At 42.3% G+C, this 24,343-nt stretch overlaps 1 protein-coding gene across 2 annotated transcripts in view; it reads right to left on the bottom strand.

Annotated features, from left to right (window-relative positions):
• Positions 1-24,343, bottom strand: part of LOC124607417 (A-kinase anchor protein 1, mitochondrial) — a 273,098-nt gene that overhangs the window by 78,347 nt on the left and 170,408 nt on the right. The window contains exon 1 of one of the 2 annotated variants that reach the window (XM_047139744.1): positions 11,389-11,558. The exons of the other annotated variant lie outside the window; for it this stretch is intronic. The gene's annotated coding sequence lies outside the window, so the exon portion shown is untranslated. Of the gene's footprint in view, positions 1-11,388; positions 11,559-24,343 lie in introns of those variants that run through there. 2 annotated transcript variants of the gene reach the window in all.

The raw sequence follows: 24,343 nt of genomic DNA, 5'->3' as shown, positions 1-24,343 counted from the left end.
ACATGTAAAAAATCGGTTGGGAAAACGCTGAAGTCGAATTGAAACGCACGAATTACCTCCATCGTATGGGAGACAGCTGCTGAACAGTTGTCTCGTTGGAAGCAGTGTCAGTATTTCGACGATTAAAAGGCAGAGAACGACAGACTTGCTTTTTGCTTCACTTAGAAATGTAAGCCGGCCGCTGTGACCGAGCGGTTCTTGGCGATTCAGTCTGGAACCGCGCTGCTGCTACTGTAACAGGTTCGAATCCTGCTTCGGGCATGGATGTGAGTGATGTCCTTAGGTTAGTTAGGTTTAAGTAGTTCTAAGTCTAGGGGAGTGATGACCTCAGATGTTAAGTCCCATAGTGCTTTGAACCATTTAGAAATGCACTACCGCAACAAAGACAAAGGACAGCGCGTAATTAATCGCAGAGTGACTTACATACGTTACCTTCGTGCGGATGCTCTTGAACACCAGTTAAAACTACCTTCAACAATTTTTTTGTCCTGACAATGTTAAACCTGTATTGTGGATTAAAAAAAATAACCTTTGCAGTTATTAAAAGATTACATCGGCGATAAGCATGCGTGGATCGTTCGACTAACACGGTCCTGCTCGCAAAAGACAGGAATCTAACGGAGATCTGACTTTTTATTCGCTTCTCGAATCGCGATAAATAAAGATATCTATGGTCAATAACCACTACATAAAGCTAAAAGCGTTAGTCAATCCACTGCTTAGGCCTGAAATAATCAATCGCTAGGAATGTACTGTTCTTGGTTTCTTGTCATGGAAATTGAGAGCTCAATAATTCTAGGTAACTGACACCGTGAAATTGTTTTAACACAAACTGCTAGATCATCTCAAACGAAAGAACACTTGTCACGGCAGCTGCTCAGTCCACAGAGTCAAAGGATTGGTATGACAGGTAGACAAATAGACAAAGCTGCGTATTTTGCGAACAGAATACTGTTGACTAACAACGCTATTCATTGCCTACGGGCGTTCCCCGACGCTAGAGTATGCAAATAACTCAAGGGCGCATTCACTGGTAGTCAGCCGAATCCTTTGAATACGATGCCATTGAAACAATAATTGACCATAGCATTATTTTATCCATGATAGCTGGAGAACTCAATGCTTGTTTGGATCTACAATGACAAGAAGAAAAAAAGCAATGGACAACCAGTTAGTCGTACTTTTCGTCGACAGAACAAATTATTTGGCCGAAACTAGCCCTTGTGCCTAAGGATACTTCTTGTCAAAATTATACTGTTTTCCTAAAGTTGGGGACGTGTGACTTTTCTAAAGTAATACAGAACGTTTCGTGTACATTAACGTAGTACATAACGGAAGAAAAAAAACTCTATGAATCGGCAATTACCCGTTGTCAGCACAACATTGCGACGTTCATTTAAAAACGATATAACCAATAATCACATCCCTGTCTGAAAATAATAACCTGTTTCGTCTCTCTAATGACACAACTGTAGACGTGGAGCTAAAGCGTCACAAAAACAAATGTTCACAAATGTTCATTAATGTAACCTGTGATCTTTGGGAACCGGCAAGTTTCTCTTCATGTAAGGCTGTCTTCCGCTTTCAGGCTGCGTGAAGATTGACCGTGAATTCCGGCTGTCGAGGACAACCAACGTCCCTGAATTCCGGCTGTCGAGGACAACCAACGTCTTCTAAGTCTGGTGTAAAACTGCCTCGTTACAGGGCTGTGGTGCAAACCCTCCTCTACATGTGCAACGCCATAGCAGTACCGAGCGAGATGGCGCAGTGGCTCGTAAGACACTGGACTCGCATTCGGGAGAACGACAGTTTAAAAGCCCCTCAAGGCCATCTAGATTTAGGTATTTCCGTGGTTTCCTAATTTACTTAAAGCAATTGCCGGGATGGTTTCTTTGAAAATGACACGACCGATTTTGTTTCTCCTAATAATATTCCTTCCATTATTTTATCCATTTTGATTAGAAAACTATTCCTTCTTTCCGACGTAAATACCAGCCTAAGGAAGGTGGGTGAGCCAAACATGCGGCACGGTTTTAATGATCACAGTGATTTTTTTTTTCATTTCCGCTGCTGACTACGAGGGCAAATTAGAATAAATCTCCAGTTTATCACACTACTCCAAAGTAGGATCTACGTAACCAGCATTAGTTCCAAGTCTGAAATTTTTCTTACACACCACTCTGCGTTGACGTACCTTCATCGGTTCGTCTCCAATGTATTACTCTCCCGTTTGTCATGTATGATTCATCAGTCATTAGGGGTAGCTTCGAAATATGGTTCAAATGGCTCTGAGCACTATGGGACTTAACTTCTGTGGTCATCAGTCCCCTAGAACTTAGAACTACTTAAACCTAACTAACCTAAGGACATCACACACATCCATTCCCATTCCCGAGGCAGGTTTCGAACCTGCGACCGTAGCGGTCGCTCGGTTCCAGACTGTAGCTTCGAAATTCTCACGAAACAATGTTTGTAGACACACTGGAGAAACTTTTTCGGAGTCATCTTGTCATCCATATAATCTGTCGCCCTACAACTCACGTATTCAGAAAGTATCTCGGTGGATTACTGTAGCAATAAACAACATTTAATAATAAAGTTTTGCAACACCACCTCCTGCTAATACCATGTCACAGAATTCTCCAATATACTTGAACTAAGAGCCGAATGGGAAAACAGATATTGCAAGACCTTGCAAGAGATGGGAATGTTTTCGTTTGAGCGTTCGCAACAGGCAATAGCCAAATCCTTGAAAGGAAGGTTGTGGTGATAATCCGAATCTTTACAAACTACAGAGATATTATAGTAGCATGCAAAGTCGCTCTTTTCCATCATTACAGGCCATTGTATCAGTTGCCTATAAATTCCCAGTATCGCCTACAAAATAATTATCTTGTGGTGCAACCACGTACTACAAGGTTTCGAAATACCGATACACGCCGGGCTAGCCGTAGTATAGCAATCAGTAATGCAATCTAGGGCGATTTCATCACCAGCTTTCTCTGGCATTGTCGTGCTAATAGCATGGCCAACTGTTCGAATTATGTCTGGATTTCTCACCGATACTTGGACGTAGGCGGCCAAAAATTCGTGCAGTGCAGTAACTTGTATCGTAATCAGTACAGTATCCGCTGATAAAGATCCCTCACGATTTCTGTGTCAGACGTCTTAATTTTAACTGCCTCATATACGATGCGACGAGGGCGTCTCTAGTTCAGTGCCGCGTTGTTGTCGTTGCTGTTAAGCCTGGATTTCTCGAATGTGAGACATACGTTCGAGATGGGGTGATAACTGTCTCGAAATGTTTAACTTACATTTTCAATCAGCTCATCACGAGATGTTTGGATATCGTACAGAAAAACAGAAATACGTTCGCGTCTATTGCTGCCGCACACGTACAATACGTGTCAAATGAAAGCTAAATACTTCAAAACGACATCCAGGACCAACATCCCTATTATTATTCTTTCAATATTCTTTCATTCAACTGAAGAACATATCTTCCAAGTAATCTAGGAAAACTGTAAACTTATGTAAAGTGGGGATGGATAAGAAACGAAAATCTCGGCGCCCAGTCTAAGTAAATAACTGCGATACCATAAGAGATTGTTATAACACCTACAGATGCTTGAATGTGGTAACTTCCGTATATAATAAAAGATTCTGCTATCAGTGCTTCAGAGAAACTTACATGGAAAGAGATGACTTTTAAGGAATTTTAGAATGATCGCTAATAAGCCATTTGGTCTAAAATGGTCTTATTTAAATCCGAAAATGCTTACGATCTGGATAAGATATTAAAGTGTTCTGAATGAATGTTCGAAGTGGTCCAAAGAATTCTTTTTTTTTTTTTTTTTTTTCATTCTTCAAGCTCAGATGATACGACTCACTAGATAATCACTCATTCTCGTGCTCTGTCTCTGGATGCCAAGAGATCGAAGGCAGGGTGAAACGCAAGCAGATTACATTAGTAATCGCATCGAGACATTGGACTATGTTATAATCACTGTGATCTAAATCGCACAGGCTCCATATTAAGCATTCCTGCAGGCTTTGGCAGTAGTTTGGGCACCAATCAAAAAATCTTAGAATTTACGTCGCAAAATAAGTGGGAATGTCTACAGGAAAACAGGTTTTACAACGGCCGAAGCTATCCACCAGAATGTCAAAACGCATCGTGTGCTGTAACAGAAATTTGGCCTGGATGAGATAGCAGCTTGGCCTGGATGAGATAGCAGCACTGGGAAGAAAACATTCGGTAACTCCGAAATTCTTTCTAATTTCTGCGAGTTACAAAACCATTTTGTTGTGGAGCCGTCCTTTCTAAGATTACAAACGCAAATGAGATAGTAGCGTGGGGTTTGAATAGGTGTAGAGAAACACCTTCTCACTCACTTTGATAATAGATCCACACCAATATCTGGGAGAGTAGCAAGCGATCGTCGATAGAGAATGGCTGTATTCACAACTACATTTTAAACCACCTGATGCACGGCACCAACCACGATGACACGTCTCAATAATACATTAAAATATGGTGTTCTTACAATCTACAACCTTCTATACGCGAAGTTTCGTGATGTGCATTATGTTTAGAATTCCTTTTAACCTTTGACGAAACAAATAATTATCAGTAAACGACGCAACTTTACCAACAGTACCTTACTGGAACAATACTGCTCTCTTGATGATTTTAAGCATAATTCAAATTACTCCAGCGCTTTGTCTAGCACACATTTCCGTGCTACCTGTACGAACTCGATGATTTTTCCGTAGCTATATTTTATTTGATCGACGAAAGAGGAGATCGTACGAAGAAATTTCTCGACGATGGCAAATAAGAGGCTGACAATAACCTCTTTCACAGGACGATAAATATATGTACATTTCATCCACAATTGCAAAATCTGCATGTCATTTCACACAAGTACAGCCAAGAATGTGAGCGTTGTCCCAAATAAAATCTGTAGGTCTGATATAAGTATTTTTATGACCTCTGCGTCAACATGACCCTGACTGGACGGAGAGTTGTCTACATTGAAATAATGGTTCAAATGGCTCTGAGCACTATGGGACTTAACATCTATGGTCATCAGTCCCCTAGAACTTAGAACTACTTAAACCTAACTAACCTAAGGACATCACACAACACCCAGTCATCACGAGGCAGAGAAAATCCCTGACCCCGCCGGGAATCGAACCCGGGAATTTGAAATAATAATATATGCATACACTAGTAGCCACTTCTGATGTGCAATGCATCGCTGATCCTTTTACTGAGGTCGTGATGTTCCGAGTTTTATACACATTGCTATCAAGCAAAAGTAAATGTACATACATACCTTATTACTTAAACCACTGCTTGGTATATGGTATAACGATGTCGGTAACAGGAAAATAGGTTTGGTGTTGGTACCTATGTGATTATCGTTTTAAACCTCTCCTGAAACACGGCTCTCCTGAAACTTCGCACAAGGCTACCACTATCGGCCAGTTTATGGAAATACAGATGCGCTTGCATTGGAACCCCGATCTCTGTTCTGCTCAACGTTAACCCGCCGCTCACAAAATTTGGGATTATGTGAAATGGGCTGTTTCACAGGCTTCGAACACATATCATTTTAAACTTGGGAAGAAGTACATGTATTACTGACCGATGATCATAAGAGGCTAAATCGGTGATGCTACCTTGTTCTCAGCATTAAATATTACCAGTTACGAGATTGACAGGTTTAACTATTACAGGGGGACAAATGCTTAATCGATTCTTAACTGAGTTTCTTATAATCATTTTATTGTATGTAGAGCATAAAGCTACAGCATCCAGTGTTGTTACGTATACATAGTTTTCCAATGCATTCTTCATGTAGCAGGCCATATCAATGCGGGGTCAATGCAGACAGACATCTCCATTGTCGCTAATAATTGTGGGGATACGGTAATAAAAAGAGGAAAGGCATGAAGGTTACGGTTAAGCGCATCGTCGACGATGTCTCGGTAACCACTATACCACTGTGAGATACAATGCAACTGCAACTTCCACTGCAGCCTTTAAATCTACAAACTACAGACAAGCAGGCGTTTTTCGGCGTATACCTGTCTGTGCTTAAGTTCCAAGAGTTCCAGCTGCCCTCGAAATACATCGGAATAATACTGCCGGCCAGTTGATCGGACTACTTTCACTCGCCAACGCACCAGACAACCACGCACACACAAATGTCTAGAAACTTTGAAGTGAAGGGTGGCTAATATGAGCAAATATCCCAACATGCGCAACACTCTCGCTAATGCAATCTCACAGGCCTTCCGAATGAAGCTGTGAAGTTATTTCACATTGAACATACAATGGACGCGTTCTTGGGAATATTTCAGTTTCGAAGTAGCTTTTATTCACTTTCGTCCATCAATTTTCGATGTGCAGTCTACTGGAAAAGTAGTACTTTTTAAGAAGAGTACCTCATTTCTTGCAAGAACTCAAAACAAATTTTCTTTCTCAACAAAAGACACGTTATCGATACTAAATAAAAGGTTTACTATACAGCTGTCTCATATTTTACATCTCAGAAGTAAAACAGAAACTGCCTAAGTGTTGTAAAAAGTAGTTATTTAGTTTCTCATCGCTCAATGTTTGCCCCGAGCCACGGTATGCGTCTCGAACTGGACAACAAAAAAGAGGATAAATAATCGATGGAATGCAGCCAACGAAGTAGAATCAATTGCAAGAGTGATACTGTCACATTGTAATCTCTACTGAATTTTCTCGCTTCTGTTAATCCGCATTGATCACAGGCCACAGACATATTTCGAGAGAAATGGAAACATCTTACGAAGGGGCTTAACAGAATACATTACACACGAATAATGGAAACATCTTACGAAGGGGCTTAACAGAATACATTACACACGAATAACATTCGTTATATGAGAATAAGACGTGTTATGTGAGAATAACTCGTAACTATACAAGTTCGAGTGCCATCTTTCCTCCTGTCAATGACATGTTAATAGCAGCGGAAATTGGGTTGCGAGCTCTCCTATCTCGTGGCGCGTCCTTCACAGTAGTGTCGGTGCGTCACACCGCGAACCGTTAATACCGTGATTGCCCTTGTGAAATAGCCTTCAGGGGATGACTCAGTTTTGTCAATACAGCGTTCTTGTATCAGTTCACATTCCTGGGATTCCTATGTTGCCACTACATTCATATTTACTTTCGCGACACACGATAATTCATGGGAGTCGTCACGAATAACAGCACCTACCAACAGAAAGCCTCGTAAGGAATGTGGGTTGGGGAAGAAGGTGAACAGCAAAACTATTTTCTTCCCCCTCACCAATACTCTACACCCCCTCCTTCACAACACCGAATCTCACAATTTGGCAGAATGGCATCTGTGCAAATCGTCTGAGCCTAACCACTACCGGACGTTCCTTCGGAACTGTAGCTGTGCCATTAGAGCACATCTCATCAACAACATAATCTTCGAGATCTGATAATTGAGCTATTTACAGCGCCCGTCAAATTTCAATTGTTAAGATATCGGAAGTCGGCGTCCCTTAACGTTTTTCCGAAGTGTACTGCATTCTTTTTTTTTTTTTTTTTTTTTTTTTTTGGAGCAGATGTCACAGACAAGGAAAGCTGTGTAAGTATTTTGACCCGCAGACTGTTCAAAGCTCCACTTTTTCGTCAATATTTTGGCTTACCTTTTTGTTCCTTATTGAGTCTTTGTAATCCGACTGAACGGGTCGGTGGGAAAAAGTGCTAATCTATGAGAGCGTCATTTTGACTCACTGGGTTAAAGTAAAGACAAGAACTTACATAAAATAAAACAATGTAAATAGTAGACAGCTCTTTCAAGTTGTAAAAATTATACTATCTGTTACCAGCATATAGTGAATTCGATAACGCAACAGGTAATCCATGCGAAATTGCGAGTTTGTACTTTCTTCTCCCGACCCCTTTTTATCAATAGTTTTCATTCTCTCAGTGTTCACTCATTACTGAACCCAGTCTTCGGAGATTTAGAATACCGATTTCTGTGCATTGAGCTTCGCATGGACACTCTCATGAACTCCCTTTTTATTCCTGAACTGTGGCCACCGAACACTGGAGGGCGTACGGACATCGTGCCTTCTTCGATCGTATGGTACAGAAGGCGCGACGAAGAGCTCTGCAGGTTCTGTGAGAGCTAAATTACATAAAAATAGCTGCACCCCGGAACTGGCACGGTCACAAACAGTCCACGTCTAACGAATAACCTGGCGGTGATTACCCCAGCGTCTGGCCGCGGCGACCATGTTAAAGCCGGGTCTTCCCAGCCTCTCGTGCGCTTCACGACGCGGAGGACGTGACTCGCTAAACACGGCTTGGGACTTCACCGCGACCTTGGAATAAGGTAACACGCGGACGCTGAATTGTCCACAGACTTGACGTTCCAATAGTATATTTTTCTTTTCCATCATAAAGTAATTCTTTGACTGATTTCTTGACATGGAAACTACCTACACAATATAATGGACCTAACTAACCTAAGGACCTCAACACACATCCATGCCCGAGGCAGGATTCGAACCTGCGACCGTAGCGGTCGCGCGGTTCCAAACTGTAGCGCCTAGAACCGCTCGGCCACCACGGCCGGCCGTTTACTGTTCGAATGGGCTCACGCTTGAAATAATTTACAGAGAATGCGTTTAGCACAATTTCGGATATTTTATGCGTACCTCCTGATTTAAACATGTATTTTGGCCAACATATACAGCGTAAACAGAAGTCACAACCACCTATAATTGTTTCGTATCATGCCAGTTCACTTACCGTAATCTAAAACAAAAGGGCGAAAAGGACACAGCTTAAAGAAGGGAGACAGTTTGGGTACATCAACATTCGAGCTGGGATACCTTGTTGCTTCACATTTGGTTGATTTGCATTAAATTTCTTTAATGTAAATAATCATTCGCTGAATATATATTCGTCTCAGACGTAAATGACCTAACTCTGTCAGCTACTATATATAATATACCCTTGGCGAGTAATTTATTTCAGATGTCTCTGTATTCAATATTCTTAAACTTCTGAAAGTGCTGCGTAGTCCAAGCGTTTTCTCCGGGGGCGAGGACAAGGACTGATACACATACCGCAACTGTTTCCAAGGTAATAGCGGACCAGCATACGGCCGCGTGCGCCTTGGGCCAGCACTTTCACGCTCCTTTAATGATGCCGTCAGTGCTCTGGCCGGGAACAAAGGCTGTTATTTCTTGTGCTGCTGCGATCAGTTACCGAGTAACTGACGAAGGCGGGTTTATTCTGCGTAAAAACTACACAGATCCCTGGAGAAGTTTTTAACTCTCACCAGTCACAACGAAACATTGCAGCTCCCATATGGTGGAAGGCCGAAAACCAAAATCTTAATAACAACCGATGCTATCAACAGCCATGTCTCGTTTTCATTAAATGAATACGACATATTTGGTTTAAGGTTCATCCGCACAAAAACTAGAGCTAACTGTTATCTGACGATTCAGAAGCCGCACAAACTGGTCAACAGTTGGAAAAGTAAACTGACAGGCGTTTGAAGATGGGTGCAAACTATCCCGTGAGTGCCTACTTAGAGAGTTTCAAGAGCGAGCTTTGAGTAATCTAAGAATATACCACAACCCCCTATGCTTCGCTCCTGTAGAGATCGCAAATACGAGATTAGACTAATTCCAGAACACACGGAGGTGTTTAAAGAATAATTCTTCACGCGGTCCATACGTGAAAGCAACGCAAGGAAGCCTTAATAACTAGTACAATGGGAAGTGCCCTCCGAAATGGACATCACAGTTGTTTGCACAGTGTAGATGCAGATATCAGAATGCATGTGCCAGCAGACATTTTCAAGAATAAAGGCAACAGTTACTGGAACACTAAATTTAGTTAAATGGTGGTAATGATAAATGTATTATTGAGACGCCCCTTTTGTTTTGTCTTCACAATTCACAGCTGTTTGAACTGATGGCTCTGAGCACTATGGGACTTAACATTTGAGGTCATTAGTCCCCTAGAACTTACAACTACTTAAACTTAACTAACCTAAGGACATCACACACATCCATGCCCGAGGCAGGGTTCGAACCTGCGAGCGCAGCAGTCGCGCGGTTCTGGACTGAAGCGCCTAGAACCACTCGGCCACAACGGCCGGCTTTGAACAACTCTTACAATTTATTCAGAAGCGTGCCATGATAAGAGCAGTTTTGTGTGTTGTGTAACGAGAAAATGTAAACAAAATTTTCATCTTACGAGAAATCCGACTGACAGCATGAGAATCCCTACAGTAATATTAGCACACTTCGACTAGAGGTTGAGGGAGAGAAATACACAAAGAACGTTTGATTGTGATCAACTAATACTTTCTTAGAGGGAGTACGAGGAATCGCAGAAAGCCGAAAATACGTCTGTGGTCCTACACTTAAAGCAATTTCATTTCGATAACAACGCGTTATTGCTTCTTAGTAATCCAAGCGAGTACTGTCGTGAACAAGAATAGCAGCTTCAACACCGAAAACCGATGTTGAGTACCGTTAAAGAATAAAAGAAGACCGATGATTATGGTGCGGGGGAGGCTGCAGCGAAGAGGTAATGACACGATGGCGGAGAGCACAGCACAGCGGAGGTGCGCATGCCGGACAAACCGGCTGCTAGCCAGGCGGATTGCACGAGCCGCAGGGCGGAACGCAGAACTGCGCGTTGTCCGTTCTGTTCCGGTTACTCCACCGAGAACTTTCCTCTCCTTCACAGTCGCCTGCTCGCAGCGTTTTGCTGAGAGGCGCTGTGGATCGGGGCTTTTTTCGTTTCCCCAATGTCGTACATACCGGGCGCCTATTTACGGCTTCCTAATGTTCGACGTGAACCACAGTGAGTTAATTATGAGCCTGTCAAGCAACTCTGGGCAAGCCTGGAAACATCGAACACATGCATGCTGTCTGTTAAAGAAAGTACGATACCGAAGGAAATAGCTTGCTGATATACACCTCCAAAACACCCGCTGTCGAATTTCCAACTTATTTTCGTTTGAGTGACAGTCTTCTTAGTAAAAATATCCGGCTTGCGCCTGTCGTAGACCGTACGTGCATTATAAAATACGCGCAAGGGCAACAATAAGGATCATCTAACTTCCAAAAAACACGAGTACGAGGAGGAAAGTAAGACACGTGGTCTGGGGTATGACAGTTCGAATACAAGATTCTACGGGAAATAATCAACTCTACAATGTGTGAAGTGAGTGTATGACGTGAGTTAATATCGTGGTAAGTCATAAAAACAATTCAAAAGAAGCCCACAGCCGCATACAGGCACTGTCAGACGGCTGCGCGCTTCCATATGCTAGCAGCTGACGGCAGCACGACACTTACCGCCCCATGGCGAGGGGTCCCGCCGGTAGCAAACCACAGAAGAAAGTACCGCTGCTCAGTCGCGGGATTCGCTGCGTATTGGGAAGAACACGCAGCGACGCCGGCTGCTGGCACGACCAGGTCAAGAGACGAGCACGCACGACGCACTGCTGACAGCGCACTCACGACACGGCACCACGTGGCTGTCTGATCGCAGTTGCGCTGCAGCGCTAGCTACCAGCAGTCCGCGCATGCGCAGTTCGCAACGCTACCGCGGCGCTGCCGCTCAGCCGGTTTATTCCGTCATCGGCGCGTAGCAGATTTCAGATGCGCAACGTGTGGTCGCATTTCCGCCTGAGATCGTTTCTGTGGAGGTTAATCATCGCTGCTGCGTCTCTTTTGTTGTTATGTTGTTCCTTGGCTGTTTTGTTTCAAATGATTACTTCTGATTACAGCTTCCCAATGATCTTATGACGAAAATGATTTGAGGAAGTAAGTTTCTAACGAAGACCAGACTATTCTCCACGAGGCATTTTTTAAAGACCAACTTTTCATGCTTCTATGCATTCATCTCTTTAACCTTTCCTCTACAACATTCGACATGCAAACATTCGAATTACAATCGATAATTTGTATTCGCAATTAGACACTAGACAACACCTCCTTTTTCTTTTCTTTTTTCTTCCGAGACTATGCCAAATCCAAACAGATTGATGAAATACTTGTCGACGTTTAAAACACCACCGAGACAATGAAATGTTTTCATGTGCGACCACAATTCATCATGCGTTTTCGTCGATCTACATGCGTCTCTTCCATGGTACCTGTTTTAATCGTCTCCAAATCAGTACCGCCTTGGTATGTGTTCCTTATTCATTTGGGCTTCTTTCCGTGTTCTTGTCTTCAATGTACATGGTCAACTTTTTTTTGTGCCTTTCTACCGTACCGTGGTGTATGTATCAATCAAATACAGCGAGGTCGCGAAAGCTGTCTCCAAAAAAAATTTCGTTTATTTAATGCTTATCACACAGGGTACATAAATACAGAAGGTACGTCTGGAAAAGCATCAAATGAAACACATTCGTTTCTGGGACTGATATGTGAAATTACGCCGGCCGGGGTGGCCGAGCGGTTCTAGGCGCTACAGTCTGGAACCGCGCGACCGCTACGATCGCAGGTTCGATTCCTGCCTCGGGCATGGATGTGTGTGATGTCCTTATGTTAGTTAGGTTTAAGTAGTTCTAAGTTCTAGGGGACTGATGACCTTAGAAGTTAAGTCCCATAGTGCTCAGAGCCATTTGAACCATTTTGTGAAATTACACTTTCAAACATAAAGTACAGAACTATTTGTTTCCTCAACTTCTGTTCATTTTTATACCACATCCTCAGCATCCTGATAAACGAGACACCATGAGCTAGCATTGGAAAAGGATGGAGTAGAAAGCTGGTTGGTCAAGTTGAAGGAACTATACCGGCATTCCGTCTCTTCATGCTATCGGGAGAATTCAGGAAAAACCTAAATATAGTGATCGAACGAGGATTGGAGCCCGTGTACTTCTGAATATGAACACAGTCCAGTAACCACTGTCACTTCATTCAGTGATAGGTTAAAATATACCGAAACATTGGTGGCGAGGAAGAGACACTAAAACAAACCCAGCGCAACATGGTTCCTTATTCTTTCTTTTGTATTCTTAGCAGAGAGTGGCTGCTGACATTTAAAAATTCTAGTGAATGCTGGAATTTCCATTTCTCTGAGTTCCTATACAGCCTCATGTCTCTCTGTCTCAAGCGTAAGACACAACAGTGACACTTTATCGCTGCACTTCATTTTGTTTGGCAGCCCCTACTATAGCTCTGATAAAAAACCTTTGTTATTCACACACTTACTTTTACTTTACAATCACATAAGAGGCCACCCAAAAATTACGTCAAACGAATTTCATGATTTTTGGAGCCCTCCCCCCATCCTTATTACAGGTGGTCAAATTTGTGCGACTCCCGTCCCCTGGTGAGACGGCACGGATTTTGCAATTTTAAATTTAGAAGCTATTAAGTTAAAACAACACTTCCGAAATTATTAGAATAGTTCTATATAAAATATTTATTTCAAAAAATCAACAATGAATCAATCATTTTAGAAAATTCACGAAACATGTCAAATCAAATTAACTATACAAAATTCAGTCTAGAACTTTGAACCCATTTCTTTCTATTATTTATGGGCGGCATAGTAGTCACTGCGGTCTCGATTTGGATAATGTTTGGAACATTGGACGTGTACACATTATCTTCATCCAACCATAAAGCATCGTCATCGTTTATCATAGTACTTCCCTGGCATGTCTAGCTGCAATTCTTTGAGGACGAAACTTCATCATTTGCAAAACCTCTTGTTGGTTTTTATGTGATTGCATGTGTTGGTTAGTGGCTTTATATAATGAAAAATATTTACCACAGATGCCACAAGATCTTTTAAATAAGTACCCTTCGACACTGGGCAATAGCCATCGTACGGAACGTGCTTCAAATGTGCTGACGCTCTGAGGTCCAAGATAGCTGTAGTAACAGCGTAGCAAATTTACCTTCGGTGTCGTCATTACCTACATGTACGTACCCGTCTTAATTTCGTTTAATCAAAACAGGTAATAATCGCCGCAGGCTAGATTGTCGCACACCGCATCACGCGACAGCCTCGCATTTTACAATTCTTCGAAAATATTGCGATTCACGTATATGATTTGCGTACCAAGTAGCATCGTTTTCCAGTGTCCTAGCCTGTACGATATCCAAGCCAGGTATCTGTTGGCACAATATATTCGGCCACCACAGGAAAACCGTCAATGCCCAACTGGTCCCAAATATTGGCCAACACGATGCCTGCAATCTCAAAGTTCCGTTTTGCTAGCCAAGTCAGTGGTTCGATAACTGAAATCAAGATGTGAACCAAAATTGTTATGTTTTAATACAACAGCGGTAAGTTCGCGACTAAGAGGCGCCATTCGCCCTTCCACTCTGTTAAATGCACTTCTTCCTGAAGCATTAGTGGCAATGTAAATACACTACTGGCCATTAACATTGCTACACCACGAAGATGACGTGCTACAGACGCGAAATTTAACCGACAGGAAGGAAATGCTGTGATATGCAAATGATTAGCTTTTCAGAGCATTCACACAAGGTTGGCGCCGGTGGCGACACCTACAAAGTGCTGACATGAGGAAAGTTTTCAACCGATTTCTCATACACGAACAGCAGTTGACCGGCGTTGCCTGGTGAAACGTTGTTGTGATGGCTCGTTTCCGACTTTGATAAAGGTCGGATTGTAGCCTATCGCGATTGCTGTTTATCGTATCGCGACACTGCTGCTCGAGTTGGTCGTGATCCAATGACTGTTAGCAGAATATGGAATCGGTGGGTTCAGGAGGATAATACGGAACGCCGTGCTGGATCCCAATGGCCTCGTACCACTAGCGGTCGAGATGACAGGCATCTTATCCGCATGGCTGTAACGGATTGCGCAGCCACGTCTCGATCCCCAAGTTAACAGATGGGGACGTTTGCAAGACGACAACCATCTGCACGAACAGTGCGACGACGTTTGCAGCAGCATGGACTATCAGCTTGGAGACCATGGTTGTGGTTACCCTTGACGCTGCATCACAGAAAGGAGCGCCTGCGATGGTGTACTCAACGACGAACCTGGGTGCACGAATGGCAAAAAGGCATTTTTTCGGATGAATCCAGGTTCTGTTTACAACATCATGATGGTCGCATCCGTGTTTGGCGACATCGCGATGAATGCACATTGGAAGCGTGTATTCGTCTTCGCCACACTGGCGTATCACCTGGCGTGATGGTATGGGGTGCCATTGGTTACACGTCTCGGTCACCTCTTGTTCGCATTGAACGACACTTTGAACAGTGGACGTTACATTTCAGATGTGTTATGACCCGTGGCTCTACCCTTCTTTCGATGCCTGCGAAACCCTTCATTTCAGCAGGATAATGCACGACCGCATGTTACAGGTCCTGTATGGGCCTTTCTGGATACAGAAAATGTTCGACTGCTGCCCTGGCCAGCACATTCTCCAGATCTCTCACCAACTGAAAACGTCTGGTCAATGGTGGCCGAACAACTGGCTCGTCACAATACGCCAGTCACTACTCTTGATGAACTGTGGTAAGGTGTTGAAGCTGCATGGGCAGCTGTACCTGTACACGCCATCCAAGCTCTGTTTGACTCAATGCCGAGGCGTATCAAGGCCGCTATTACGGCCAGAGGGGGTTGTTCTGGGTACTGATTTCTCAGAATCTATGCGCGCAAATTGCGTGAAAATGTATCACATGTCAGTTCTAGTATAATGTATTTGTCCAATGAATACCCGTTTATCATCTGCATTTCTTTTTGGAGTAGCAATTTTAATGGCCAGAAAGTGTAGTATCCAAGTCAAAATCTTTCAAATGTACAGCTCAAACAATAATTCGTTCGTCAAGGGTGCCCAGACCCGGGGACACGGAGGGGCCGCGGCCCTTCAAAGCGCTCAGGGAGAAGAAAAAATATAGCATAGGTCAAGTATTTGTCTTTCAAGAAAATGATTTAAAAGTCGGTTTGCGCAGGTGGCTCCGCCACCTTGCAAGAATTGCACCTGCTCCTGCTGTGCAGCAAACAGTGAAAGAACGAAAATGGAGCACGGAAAAACGCATCCCATGCATGGGCAACAGCCCTACCCACAACAACTAAGGTCAAGTAACTAACAACCACTGATGAAGATGTCAGACTACAACTATGGAGGGCTGAGACATCCCACATCCTGACTGGAAAAGATTTTCATAAACTTTTATTCCCTAGTCATGACGAGAGTTGGCCAACCTTAAAGTCCTTGAATAAGCTGAGATCAGGAGTGGGCACATCACGGTTTAACCTGGCAAAATGGGGATACATTCAAGAAACCCAATGTGGCTGCGGGGAAGAACAGACTGTTCAACATATGCTTGAGTGGCGACTGTGTCCGGCCACCTGTACAGAAGATGACCTTCACCAGGCAACGGAAAATGCACTGGAAGTGGCCAAAGATTATATAAGCTATGTGGATCTGTCAAAGTTGTATAAATTGTCTTTTATGTACGTTTCTGACACGAGAATAATAATAATAATTACGCAGGTTTTTAAAGGAGCTAAAAGAACTTGATTGTGGCTGCTTGCAAATCTCCATCCGTCTTCCAAAATATTTTTAATACTCCATACCCCCCGTGTCTATGCCAATCCCCCCCCGCCCCCCCTTACAGCCCTTCTGCAAACTCATTCTTGAGCAAGCGAGTCCCCACTCTGCCCAGCCAGCTAACTCACAAGGCACCTTTAAGTTGTACCGGTCCTGCGCGGCGCGCGCTTTAAATCTATGGCGACATAGTGTACAGATACGTCCTGGCAGCATTTATTTTTAGATAAATGCGTTAACACCACACGAAGTACAAAAGACGAGTGTCTTCTTCCGAAACAGAACGGTACAGAGTGAATTATATACTTATATACTTACTTAATGACTCATCACTGTCCAGCCCAAGCCACAAAGGAGAGAAGCTTGAAATTTGGAGAAGGTGCTGATCTTATACTGCAGAAGTCTTTAAGAAAAGATACGGGACGAACGAGATTTTGAAAATATATCGCTTATGAGGCAATTCTGAAGCCAGACCTAAGAAAATTGGTATTTGGTTTCTCGGTCAGAAATAACGTAATCTGGGTTTCAGTAAGTTTGGAAATTTAACCCCTACGTGGGTGAAACTTTTTTTTAAAAACAAATCATTATTAGTGAACTACTAAAGCATTTTTAAAGCTACATCTCTGAAAATTAGTATTTGACTCCTCGGATGCAAATAAAAAAATTTGCATTTGGCTTCTCTGTTAGAAATAAGAAATACGTGTGTCACTGTTTTTAGAAATCCAGCTCCTAAGGGCTTGAAATAGGGCTAGACTGATTCACTGACTCATTATTGCCCAGTCGAAACTGCTTAGGATACAAACTTGAAATTAGGAAAGAGGGTTGATCTTATACTGTACGCGTCGTTTATACAGGGATTGTTAGAAATTCCACACATATGGGGAGTGAAGTATGGGATGAAAGTCTCTTTGAAAATATGTCGCTATTACGGCAATTTTGAGTATCGAACTACGAAAGCTGGTGTTTGATCTCTCAGTCGGAAATAAAAAAAATCATTTTTCAGCATTTTTGGAAATATAGTAAAATAGTGCGTGCAAGTTTCTGAAGTAAATTATTAAAGAGCTACTAAGGCATTTTTAAACAACATCTATAAAAATTGGTACCTGACTTCTCGGTTAGAAAAAAAAAAAAAAAAAAACTCGTTTCAGTGTTTTTGGAAATTCAGACCCAAAGGTAGTGAAGTAGAGTCTTATGAAATTGTTTCATTATGAAAACATTTTCAAAGGTAAATCTACGAAAATTTGTATTTGGCTTCTATGTTAGGAATTTAAAAAAATACGGGTTTCACTGTTTTTGAAAGTTCAACACCTAAGGTGGCGAAAATTTTTAAGAAAATATTTCGTTATATTAAGAAATTTTTAAAGCTAAATCTACGAAAATTGTTATTTCACTTGCCAGTTAGATATAATGGAATGTGTGTTAGGGAATGAAAGTTCCTATGGAAATGTCACCACAAGAACGAGAATGGCAAAAACCTTGGACTGTAGCTTTCGGTCAAAAGTACATTTGGAAAAGACAGTGCTTCTATGGCCTTAATTAGCGTGAAAAGTTTAGAAGGTGTAGCAATTAGTGAACAACACAAAAATTTGATTGAGAAAAAAAAAAAAAAAAAACTGTGCAGACCGTACAGACTCCACGAGCGGAGCAGCGCGCACTAAGCTAGTCTACTACAAATACAGAATCGAATGCCTGTTCGTCTGAATGCATGTTCGTCTATTATCTCATCCTAAAACGATGGATACATTCCGAACGAATTTTTAACACCATGTACTGGAATTATTTTGTAACATCTACAGTTTACTCTTACCTTGTGTTGCTACTATGAGGTAGAATTTTTCTTTGAACGGCTGCGATGAGACCCAACAATTCTGGCTACACGAGAAGCGTTTACAAAGTAAGGAGGAATTTGTAAATGCGCTTGTTGTCCTAGTCCGATTCGTATCACTCTTACTGTTGGTAAAAACGTCTAAAAGGTATCAGTACAATGTTAGGCACATGGATATGGGACTTAACATTTGAGGTTATCAGTCCCCTAGACTTAGAACTACTTAAACCTAACCTAAGGGACAGCACATACGTCCATGCCCGAGGCAGGATTTGAACCTGCGACCTGCGACCGTAGCAGCAGCGCGGTTCCGGACTGAAGCGCCTAGAACCGCTCGGCCACAACGGCCGGCCGAAATTCCGTAACTGTTGACTTTTGAACAGAAATAACGGCGAACGCATGAGGCTCAGGAATTACTATGTGAAGTCAACAGCGGTATAGAACTATTGAAATGAGTCATAATAGGTGACTAAACATGGGCTGATGGATATGACAGTGAAACAAAGGCTTTTACCGTCCCAGTGGAAGCAACCTACATCGCCAAGACCGAATGCTCCACAAATGCGATCAAATGTGAAGGTTACACAGTTATGTTTTTCGGTTTTATCATCACACCGTGCCATGAATTCTTGCCACAAGGTGAAAGGAACAATAAGAATTACTACGTACAAGTTCAACGTCCTTTGCGTGAAGCAATCTTATTACAAAGCCTGGATTTGTGACGGAGAAACCCATGGTTTTTGCACCACAATAATCCACCTGCTCTGAATAAGTTGCGTGTTCGTGAATTTGTGCCCAAGAACAATACCGTAACGACGATTTAGCACACGTGTTCGCTCTATGTGACCTTTTCTTATTTTCAAAAATAAAGGAGACTTTAAAGCACAGTCTTTACAAGCACACATGAGATTAAAAACGCGTCGCTGAGAGGGCTAAAGGCTGTCCTAAAGATAGGAGTTCCAGAAGTCTTTCGGGTTTTGAAAAAAGCTCACGCGTAAGTGTATAATAAATAACGGGAAATATATTGAAGAGAATAACATTACTGTAGGTCAATAAATGAAAAGAGCATTAGATCCAATATTTACCACAATAAACCTGTTGCTTCGACTAGCATTCGCCATCCCTTCCAGAGAAGTCCCTTTTCACGCAGTGTTTTGTCCAAAAACAACTTTGTCAAGAAAAATTATTTTTTTTATTTTATTGGAAAAAGTAATTTGTGTAATGCCGGTACTATTTTTTTGACTGACGTCAAAGTCCTCCATCGTTTGTCGAATCACCGATTTTTTCATAGCTCTGTAACGATGGGTTTCCTCCCAAGATTCTTAGCTCTATTTTTTGGCGATTCAACGAAACCAAGTGGTTTGTTTATTCGTTTCCTTCTGATGCGTCCTATGGTGGCAAGGCTGACTTTTGTATAAACTGCAACTCTTTCTTCGGGACTGGCAACGTTAGCCAACAGTTCTTTTTGTTTTAACTCTTTTCGGACAAGAAACGGGCACCTGATTTTGGGTCTGCCTGTAGTACAGTTGCTGGATCCTTACTGGGAAGGCCGCTTTCCCCACCAAGGGCGCTTCTCGTTCAACAGTTGGCCGACAAACGGTACACTTACGGGCGCCCTTGCAGTGGCGGATACAGAAAAACCTCAAGGAGCTACCTTTATTTTTACCGTAATAAAAAATAATCAAGTCACGTGCAAAGTTTAAGAAAGTTTTATGTAAACTGATTATAAACATATACAAGACAATGCCATCTTATGATATAAAAAAGTTAAATTGTGGTTCTCGTCCTTAAATGATGAATTCTATGCGTCTATTCTTCCCGGTAAATCGGTTAATCACATCGTCAATAGGAACGTCAGGATGAGTGTTCAACACAGTTAAAAATGGTTCAAATGGCTCTGAGCACTATGGGACTCAACTGCTGAGGTCATTAGTCCCCTAGAACTTAGAACTAGTTAAACCTAACTAACCTAAGGACATCACAAACATCCATGCCCGAGGCAGGATTCGAACCTGCGACCGTAGCGGTCTTGCGGTTCCAGACTGCAGCGCCTTTAACCGCACGGCCACTTCGGCCAGCCAACACAGTTAAGCCATGAAGTCTATCCTCCTCCATTGTCGACCTCAGCCAAGTCTTTGTACGCCGAAATGTTGAAAAACTTTTTACTGTATCAATAGAAGCAGGTAGACACGCAAATATTTTGTACACCGTGTGCAAAGTTGGGCAGACAGACAACGCTTGCATAACAGAAACACGATCATAAAGGGCGTTTATCCTCGTTTGCTTGGATTGAAGAATCTCTCTCATTAGTCTCTTTTTAACTACAAAGAGGGATTCTTCTTCAAAGAACGGTAGTTCAGTTAAGCAATGATTCAATTTATGTGCCAGACCATTACCGTCATGTTTCAGTAGTTGTAAGAGCAAAAGTATGTTGAATTTTAAATGATAAATATTTTCTTCAGCAAAACGTCCTCTCATGTCAGTCGTACATGGTCCAGTGTAGGCATAAAAACAGTTCTCTTCCAATGTGTCATAGCATCATCATTATGATCGCAGTTTTCCCTGTGTCTTTGCTTGTAAGACGAGGAGCACTTATCTCCACGTCTAACTCTTCCACAACTGTCTTCGCCTCTTCAACAATGCGAGCAAAGCGGCTATCAGCATTAGCTCTCATGCCGTCGTACACCTTGATCTTCGAATTTAATTTTAATTTTGCCATCGCGACGTCCAAGCTACGGTCTTGTAAGATTTTGCTGACTGTATATGTAATGCTCATAATGTCACTCAGTGTAAACAGAGTGATAATAAACTCACAATTAGAGCTCGAAGGAGAACATTGGGTTTGGCAGTCGTTGATCTATTCCTCCAAAACTGTATTTCTTTGAGAACTTTTTTCCGAGACCAGCTGCGAATTGAATAACAGCATCATGTCGCTCAACCCATCTCGTTTGACAATGTCATTGCAGCAAGTGTTGAAGGTGACTCTTCAATGTTGCGAACCGCTTCCTAGAAGCTGTAAATATCGATACCATTTCTTCAGTAGTACCAAGTCAGTTTCTCACCTTGTAACTTTGCAACTGCGAGAGGCAGCGAGGATGAGCTGATGACTCTTTATGTATCCGCCACTGCGCCCTTGTCGTTCTTGTCGTGGATTTTCGTCGGGACCACCATCGCAAGTAAAAATAAACACGGGTTTCACAAAACATTCTAGAGTTCGAAAGTCAAGTCTGTGGCATGTGGCATGAGTCTCTGCGTTACAGGAACAATTTTTCCACTACGAGTCGCTACGAATTTAGGCACAGAGCGTGTCACAGCTACAGGTTTCCCCCTCACTATCTTTGTTTATTACAATACATGCATTAACAGAGGGAATAAGTTTATATTCTTCAGCGGCTACGAAATCATGATCCGTTAATTTTACATAGTAGTCAAGGTGCATTCACAATGGTGCTTGACCATGTCCTGCTGTAGTACCTAATGGCACACGTGCTTTCTCGTACACTGATAAAAAGATACTTGACCAGGGTCCAAAATTAAAGATTCGATGTTTCTTACCGTGTCTCCACAGAATTTGCCACCTCTCTCCTTTACATGTTGCGTAGAGTATGGTTTGCACAATTCGACAGTAACAGTTACGAAGTGTTTTGATCCTTCCTCTGTATTGACCCGCCTGAGGAGGATTCCTTAAGTATAACCCTGATAGACTGACAGTATAGCCTTGTTTACAGAGTTCGTCTTGTAAGTAGTCGAGTGTTTTGCAGCACCTTATATTTCAGTGCGACGTCGATGAGCGGCGCCACCAGAACTGCTATCACCTTTATGACTTGAAGTAAACCGGATCGATTTTCTTGGGCTGTTACTTCCACAAAATTTTAGATTTTTTTTTGTTTTCTTAGAATCACCACCTATTTTCAGTTGCGCTGTCTGTCTCTCATCACGTTTTTTCCCTGTTGAATGTCTTTCCTTAATGCTGCTGTGCTTTTGTTGCCTTTTATGTCGCCATGCCAGCATCGCCTGCTAGCAGCATGCTACGGAGCTCAGGTTCCAGAACGACAAATTATTTTATTCCGGGAAGTGTTTTGACTTTGCGTTGATTTAGGTACTGTTTGAAGTAACTGGCTGCCACTTCACTGCACATTAAAATCTTTAGTTTAGTTAAAAGTAAAAATGTAAATTATTGAATACGTGCATTTCGCACCATAGGTGTACTTAATCGCCCTGAAGAATTCAGCTCTACATCGAAATCGAGCCTGAACCTTTCGACCATTACCACAGACAGACAGACAAAGATGCGGTAGCCGATTTTGCTTTATAATAAGTAGTGTATAACAACTGAACTTAATTGATAGGATTGTTCCGTTTTTCAGTTTGCCCGGAACATTTTTAGCAGGGGAGAACTAAATACTAAAATTACGTAAAACTTCAAATTACTTTTAACGCCCACGGGCTCTAGTTGTTATGGTGGTTTTAACGACGAATAAATTTTTGAAAAAAATAATCAGTATACTTCATTGTTTGCGATAAAGAATACTTCACTCAGGTTTTTTACTCATTTGTACTTTGTTAGATAAACTGAAAATGACAAAACAGTGAACTAGTAAAACCACGTTCATCACTTGCGAAAGTCATGTGTCGACTGAACGATATAAACAATTAAACACAGGCGAAACCTGAACAACGGCGGTGTTTGTGAAAGGCTCAAAGGCCGTATTGGCCTTTCGGCGTATGTCAAAGTCGGCCGACACGCGACACAGTAGGTCCTGCGACCGTGAACACGCGCGGCTGCCACATGCCAAAAAGCGATAGAAACTGGTTCAAATGGCTCTCAGCACTATGGGACTTAACATCTGAGGTCATCAGTCCCCTAGAACTTGGAACTACTTAAATATAACTAATCTACGGACATCACACACATCCATGCCCGAGGCAGGATTCGAACCTGCGCCGTAGCGGTCGCGCGGTTCCACACTGAAGCGCCTAGAACCGCTCGGCCGCACCGGAAGGCGCGACAGAAACTGATTAAAACCTTATTTAATAATATTGATAGAGTAAGTAATATTTTAAAGTTTATTAGAGCTGTAATTCTTTAGATTCATACATGTGAAGTCAGCCGGGCGGTCTAAGGCGCTGCAGTCATGGACTGTGCGGCTGGTCCCGGCGGAGGTTCGAGTCCTCCCTCGGGCATGGGTGTGTGTGTGTGTGTCCTTAGGATAATTTAGGTTAAGTAGTGTGTAAGCTTAGGGACTGATGACCTTAGCAGTTAAGTCCCATAAGATTTCACACACATTTGAACATTTTTTTGGAACATGTGAAGTCACAAAGCTATGACTCGTCCCCCCCCCCCCCCCCCGAGAGGTCTGACGATGTCACACTTTTTGACCCCTCTCCCCTCATCATAACGTGTGTCGTAATTTATGGATGGCCCATAATATGATAACATTCATAACCAGTTTCGACGTACAATGAATGACTCTGAGAACTATGGGACTTAACTTCTGAGGTCATCAGTTCCCTAGAACTTTAACTACTTAAACCTAACTAACCTAGGGACATCACAACATCCATGCCCGAGGCAGGATTCTAACCTGCGACCGCAGCGGTCGCACGGGTACATTGAAAATTTTCGGATTATACAATAGGGGAAAAAATACACAGCAATATATCAATTTTTCTCCAGTTCTATTTCCAAGTAACCAGAATACATATGGTTCATATCTACATGTCATATGTGGCATTTGGCGAACAAGAAGGCAAATCGTTAATGTACTTTGTTTTTTTTTCCTTATAAATGCAGCTCGCAAAAACTTAAAAAGATAATTAAGATTTAAATGTGGATTTTTTTCTTTTTCTCTCGTAAAACCCAACGACGGCCAACGTATGGCCGAAGCTGGTTATAATTGTTATCATTATTATGTGATAGTGTGAAACAAAA

Source organism: Schistocerca americana, chromosome 3 (assembly GCF_021461395.2).
Source record: "Schistocerca americana isolate TAMUIC-IGC-003095 chromosome 3, iqSchAmer2.1, whole genome shotgun sequence".
NCBI lineage: Eukaryota > Metazoa > Arthropoda > Insecta > Orthoptera > Acrididae > Schistocerca > Schistocerca americana.
This window is presented reverse-complemented; position numbering and strand designations above follow the sequence as displayed.